This window comes from Solea senegalensis, linkage group LG5, assembly GCF_019176455.1.
Source record: "Solea senegalensis isolate Sse05_10M linkage group LG5, IFAPA_SoseM_1, whole genome shotgun sequence".
Taxonomy (NCBI): domain Eukaryota; kingdom Metazoa; phylum Chordata; class Actinopteri; order Pleuronectiformes; family Soleidae; genus Solea; species Solea senegalensis.
In genome coordinates, this window is record NC_058025.1 from 325,546 (window position 1) to 332,500 (window position 6,955).

Here is a 6,955-nt window from a genome sequence, read left to right on the forward strand (position 1 = left end):
AACAGCAGCAGTAACAGCAGCAGCAGTAACAGCAGCAGCAGTAACAGCAGCAGTAACAGCAGCAGCAGTAACAGCAGTAGCAGTAACAGCAGCAGCAAACAGCAGCAGCAGTAACCAGCAGCAGCAGCAGTAAGCAGCAGCAGTAAGCAGCAGTAACAGCAGCAGCAGTAACAACAGCAGCAGCAGCAGTAACAGCAGCAGCAGTAACTTGTCTTGTTTCCAACTTGTCTCCACCCGCCCCTGCACTGCTGCTGTATACTCACAAACGCTCCCTCAGTCAAGTCTGACAGAGAAGAACAAAAGTGACTCACTGTGAATGAAAAGCATCGTGAACAACATGAACCTTCACACTCGCTCCTTATGAAAGTGAATATTTCAGGGTTCTCTGTATTTCACTGAGGTTTGGACCACGTTCGCTTTTTCACTTCATTTACGACAGAAGTGACGTCGCCCGTGATCTGAGAACATGAACCATTAATGATCAATAATGATCAATAACGATCGATAAATATCAGTAATGATCAATAACAATATTTGTGAGTTTTATTTGTTTCATTTAAGATCTGAAACATGAACAGTGCTAATGCTAACACTGTGTCTTCCTGCAGGAGCTTGTGTCTACGAGGGCTCAGCGTACGCAGTAAGTGACTTTTAAAACGACCACTCTGTTCATGTTTTATTGTGTGTGTGTGTGTGTGATGTATAATTCATGGTGGCTGAAGTGATGAAGAAGATGAAGATGAAGTCAGCTTGTGCAGTTTGTCTCTCTTGTTGTTTTTCAAAGTTAAACTTGTGATTTTCTTGTTGAGACATTTTCAGTCTCAAGTGTTTGAGTCGTCCTCTCTCTGAGACATTTCCAGGTGTCTTCATCAGAGCCGCTATAATGTATTCATTCATCTATAAATGCTAATGTCCATGTCTCCACACGTTGCACTCTTGTGGTCTATGGGAAAATTGCTTTTTGGGTCACATGAGTATTTTTGTTGCAGTACCATGTGTGGCCACTGGGAAAGTGAGCATGGCCAGTTCTTTATTCAGTTTGTGTGAAACATCCATGTTGGTGCTTAGCTGGTTAGCTCAGATGATGCTAATACTAGGGCTGAACGATATGGACAAAATTTCATATCTCGATATTCATGCCAGATATCTCGATATCGATATGATACGATATGACTACGGGTTCGGTGAAAAGCAAGCATTTTTCAGAAAAATAAAAACATCATAATACAAAAGACTGTGGAAACTTTCCACATGGAAAGTGTTTTATTGATGAGAACTCACTGTGAGACTGTGTACACGGGTACCATGTCTTTTGCAATGTGGCATGTTATAGCGTCTGTAACGCCTTTATGTCTGGTGGACGTCGACTCATATGGTGTAACACTACTGAACGCATCAGTAAACACACTTAACTTGGGCTTCTTTTGGGATACCTGAGAAGTCCCCGGTGTTTCTCTCATTGTAATACACTCTTCGTGCAGCACGCGATGGTGTTGTTTCAGGTGGTGAAACATGTTTGTTGTGCTACCTTGGTTCGTTGCAATTTTCGCCAAGCACGACCTGCACAACACCTCGCTCGGGTTGACATCCTTTTTAAAATCCAAAATACCTCCAAATAATGGAGGATGATTTATGTTTTGGCACAAAATCGCCACCGGCCGCATTATCTTCTGTCACTTTTCTTTCCCGCTGTGTATGTCGTGTGTGTGTGTGTATGTGTGTGTGTATGTGCGTGTCTCAGTCTCCGTCTCCCTCCCGCCCTCCTATGTTTGTCATTGGTTGGCTTCAGCTGTCGTTCCACAGCAAGCATGAAATAAGGTTTGTGGTTGGCTGGCCGTAGTGGTGCATTCAAGGGCAATCGTAAAAATGAAGTTTATTGTGACCGCCAGAGCTGTACATGCAGGGCGAGCGCGGGGGAAAATCTATTTTGTTTATATCGTTGCTTTTTCGATATGAATATCTTGAATGTTCATATCTAGATATCGATACGATAACGATATATCGTTCAGCCCTAGCTAATACTGTGTCGCACCTGGGTTTCCCACAGAGAAGAGTGTTAGCAACTTAATGCTAACTATCTAACCTTTGTAAAACATCGTAAAAAGTCGTCACAGCCGTCTGGGTTTGGCTGCTTCGATAGCATTAGCGTGCTAGCCTGGCTCCTTGGTTAGCTATTATATAAGAACAATAACAAACAGAAGAAAAATCTGCTGACTCACCTACAAAAATGTTAGCATCAGGCTAACATCCTGTCGTTTTTATGCCGACTCATTTTGAAAACACCTGCACAAGTGTTAGCATCAGGCTAACATCCTGTCGTTTTTATGCCGACTCATTTTGAAAACACCTGCACAAGCGTTAGCATTTGTTTCTGTTTCTGTTCATTTCTGTGTTTGTAGCATTAGCATGCCGTGCTAGTGAAGTGTCTCGAGCCCCGCCCACTGTAACCTGTCACATGACAAAGATACACACACACACACATAGAGCTCATGTGATGAATTTAGTTTTCTAATGAAATGAAATGAGTAGTTTTTCATAATGTGAGTAAATTGTTTATATAAATACTCTGTATATTTAAATGTCAAAAACTTTATAAAAAAGTCACTTCCTGGTCACATCATTTTCTATACGACATATTTTTACTGTAAAAGTACCACTTTAAAGTACTTTAGACAAGACTGCGTGTGTGTGTGTGTGTGTGTGTGAGTGAGTGACATGTTGAAACAGGAAGAAGTTTTTTTCTGCGTCTCATGGAAACAGAAAAATGAAAACACACCTGAGCTAACGTTGTAAATATTCTCAGATTAACAGTGAGTGTAATAATCCCATCACTCATATAAAGCCTCAATGGCCTAACATCAGATTATATTTTGGATTTTTTTAATCCCTCATACACCAGCACGTATCATGTCTTCTCTTTAGGTGTTTCAGAGATTATATCTGTGAGATTCTATCTGTGAGATTATGACTCGCCTGAGTCAGTGTTGTCATCTAAAAACACGCTGTTATCATACAAAATATTCTGGTTTTAACTCGTGAAAGAATCCCTTAAATCTGGTTTGGTGTCAGTTTAAAGTGAGATCATTAAACATGTAAATATACAGGATTATAATCTTCTTCTTTTGTCCCTGACAGGTTAATGTCCCTGATAAAAAATAATAATAACAATAAGCTAGATCACGTTTTTTTACTCTTAGCTTGGTAAATATTTGTTTGTAAACATTTCATTCAAAATCAATGTGTCATAAATGTCAACATGAAGTCTTTCATTAAAACAATAATCATGTGTTCAACTAAAGCGTCACAGGCCAAAGTTTCATGGAATTATGGGAATGTTACCATGGAATTATGGGAATGTCTGCACAGACCTGTGTTCATGCTTCACCTCTGAGCTTTGACTTTACTTTACGTTACGTTACGTTACGTTACGTTACGTTACGTTACGTTACGTTACTTTACTTTACTTTACTTTACTTTTCTCAAAGGAGGAGGACGGTGCACTTTAGAAAAACAGCACTGATGTCAGAGGCAACAACTGCTAATCTGTGTTAAAAGGCTGTAAAGACGACAGCAGAGAGGAGCAGAGAGGAGCAGAGAGGAGTTCTGCTGTGTTATCAGGATAATTACAGCAAACACTGAGCACAGCAGCAGTGACACACACACACACACACACACACACACACACACACATGCGCGGGAAAACATCGTGATTTTTCCTCGTCGCTTTGAAGACAGATAATTGTTGGAGGATGTAAAGAGAGGAACGTTGTTTCAGGAGGAGGAGGAGGAGGAGGAGGAGGAGCGGGGGTGGGGGTGTTTGTGGGAACAAGGTGAGGTAGCAGAGACAGGTGAGACAGGTGAGACATGTTCAGACACAGTCAGAGGAAAAAACACAAACCTCAGAGTTCAAAGTGAAAAACTCTTTTAAACACCTGGAGTAAAAAAAAGAAAATGATTTTCACACTTAACTTTCTAACTTTCCTTTGAATTCACTGTAGATTTTCTTTTTTTCCTCCATGAGATCAAATAAACGTCAGTTTCATTTCATTAATAAGGTTTTAAATGGTTTTATAGTTTCATCTTTAAATCAAACCTTAGTATCTGTGCGGCTCTGACTTTTCACTGTTCAACTCAAAGGATGATCTCATCTCATCTTCATCTCATCTTCATCTCATCTTTATCTCATCTTCATCTCATCTTCATCTCATCTTTATCTCATCTTCATCTCATCTTCATCTCATCTTCATCTCATCTCATCTTCATCTCATCTTCATCTCATCTTCATCTCATCTTCATCTCATCTTCATCTCATCTTCATCTCATCTTTATCTCATCTTCATCTCATCTTCATCTCATCTTTATCTCATCTTCATCTCATCTTCATCTCATCTCATCTTCATCTCATCTTTATCTCATCTTTATCTCATCTTTATCATCTATCTTCATCTTTATCATCATCTCTCATCTTTATCTCATCTTTATCTCATCTTCATCTCCATCTTTATCTCGTCTTTATCTCATCTCATCTTCATCTTTATCTCATCTTCATCTTTATCTCGTCCTCATCTCCATCTCATCTCGTCTTCATCTTCATCTCATCTTTATCTCATCTTCATCTTATCTTTATCTCATCTTCATCTCATCTTTATCTCATCATCTCATCTCTCATCTCATCTTCTCATCTTCATCTTCATCTTTATCTCATCTCATCTTCATCTCATCTCATCTTCATCATCTCATCTTCATCTCTCATCTCTCATCTCATCTCATCTTTATCTCATCTTCATCTCATCTATCTCATCTTCATCTTTATCTCATCTTTATTCATCTCATCATCTCATCTTTATCTCATCTTCTATCTCATCTTTATCTCATCTTTATCATCTCTATCTCATCTTCATCTTTATCTCATCTTTATCTCATCTTCATCTCATCTTTATCTCATCTTCATCTCATCTTCATCTTTATCTCATCTTTCATCTCATCTTCATCTTTATCTCATCTTTATCTCATCTTCATCTTTATCTCATCTTTATCTCATCTTTATCTGTATCTTCATCTTTATCTCTCCTCATCTCTCATCCTCATCTTCAGACTTCATCTTCATCTCGTCTTATCTCGTCCTTATCTCGTCCTTATCTCGTCTTCATCTCGTCTTCATCTCGTCTTCATCTCGTCCTCATCTCGTCCTCATCTCGTCCTCATCTTCCTCCCGCCTGGTCTGAAACATGAATGTGTCATAAGGTTTTCGGGTCCATCAGGTAGAACAGAGTGATTTGCTGTGGTTAGATTGTGACGCCTGAACAAACCTGAGGTTTAATGAGTTCAGATTAAACTTTATTGACACGTGTGATCAATATTGAGCCTCGAGTCAGAACTGTGATTCATGATTCTCTCTCTGAGGTTTTGGTGTGGAAGAGTGAGTGGTTGACTCAGTCACATGATCAGAGCGTTGTAAACATGGCTGCCAGTGGAGATGTTTGTCTAAAACGCAATAAACTGAGACGCACAGTTGATAAATAAACTTACAAAACCTAAATAAAGTGATCAAGTGTCACAGATTGAAATCAGATTAAACTCAGAAACACAGTCTGCAGCACTTTAAATGTCTCACGTGACATTTTTTGTAAAACATTCATCTAAACATAAATAAATGTTTTAAATGTCTCTTGAGTGACAGCACAGTGGGGGTTGAGGGTTAGACGCCGGTTTAAATGATGCAGGGGAACAGATTGTGTGGTTTTACATATGAACCAGTGGGAGACTGAATCCTGGTTGAGAAATGGAGTCAGTAAAACTCCCTGAAGCTGATCTTGATGTGTGACTTTAAAGCTGTGAAACTCACTGAAATTAACCTTTTTGTGAAGCAGTGAAACAGGACAGTGAAGCAGTGAAACAGGACAGTGAAGCAGTGAAGCAGGACAGTGGTGAAACAGTGAAGCTATGAAGCAGGACAGTGAACATGGCAGTGAAGCAGGAAATGGCAGTGAAGCAGTGAAACAGTGAAGCAGTGAAGCAGTGAAGCAGGACTGTGAAGCAGCCCAGTAAGCGGGAAACATGGCAGTGAAGCAGTGAAACAGGGCAGTGAAACAGGGAAGCAGTGAAGCAGTGAAACATGGCAGTGAAACAGGGCAGTGAACATGGCACAAGTGAACAGTGAACATGGCAGTGAAGCAGTGAACATGGCAGTGAAATTGGCAGTGAAACATGGCAGTGAAACATGGCAGTGAAGCAGCAGGAAACAGTGAACATGGGTAGTGAAGCAGTGAACATGGCAGGGAAGTAGAAACATGGTGTGAAAGCAGGAAACAGTGAAACAGGTGAAACAGTGAAACATGTGCAGTGAAACATGGCAGTGAAGCAGTGAAACAGGTGAAACATGGCAGTGAAGCTGAAACATGGCAGGAAGTAGTGAAACAGTGAAAACAGCATGAAACAGTGAAAACAGTGAAACACAAGCAGTGAAGCAGTGGTGACGACAGTGAAACAGTGAAACATGGCAGTGACAGTGAACAGTGAACATGGCAGTGGCAGTGAACAGTGAAACAGTGAAGTGCGCCAGTGCCGTCCTTATCGCTGCCTTTTTAACGCCTTGCCTTTTTAACGCCGTTTTCGTTGCCGCCGTTTTTAACACCGCCTTAACGCCGCCTTTTTACGCTTTTATCGCTTTTTAACGTTTTTAACGCCGCCTATTTAATGTTTCGCCTTTTGTCCCTTTAACGTCGTTGTCTTTACTGCCGCTTTAACGCCACCGCCTTTTTAACGCTTTGTTGTCTTTAACGCCGCCTTTTTAACGCTTGTTGTCTTTTTAATGCCGCCGCCCTTTTAACGCTTCGCCGATCTTTAACGCTTGCGTTCCTTTTTATGCTTTTTACGCTTGTTCTTTTAATTTCGTCTTTTAACGCCGCCGTTTTTAACGCCACCGCTTTAACGCTTGTTGTCTTTTAACGCCGCC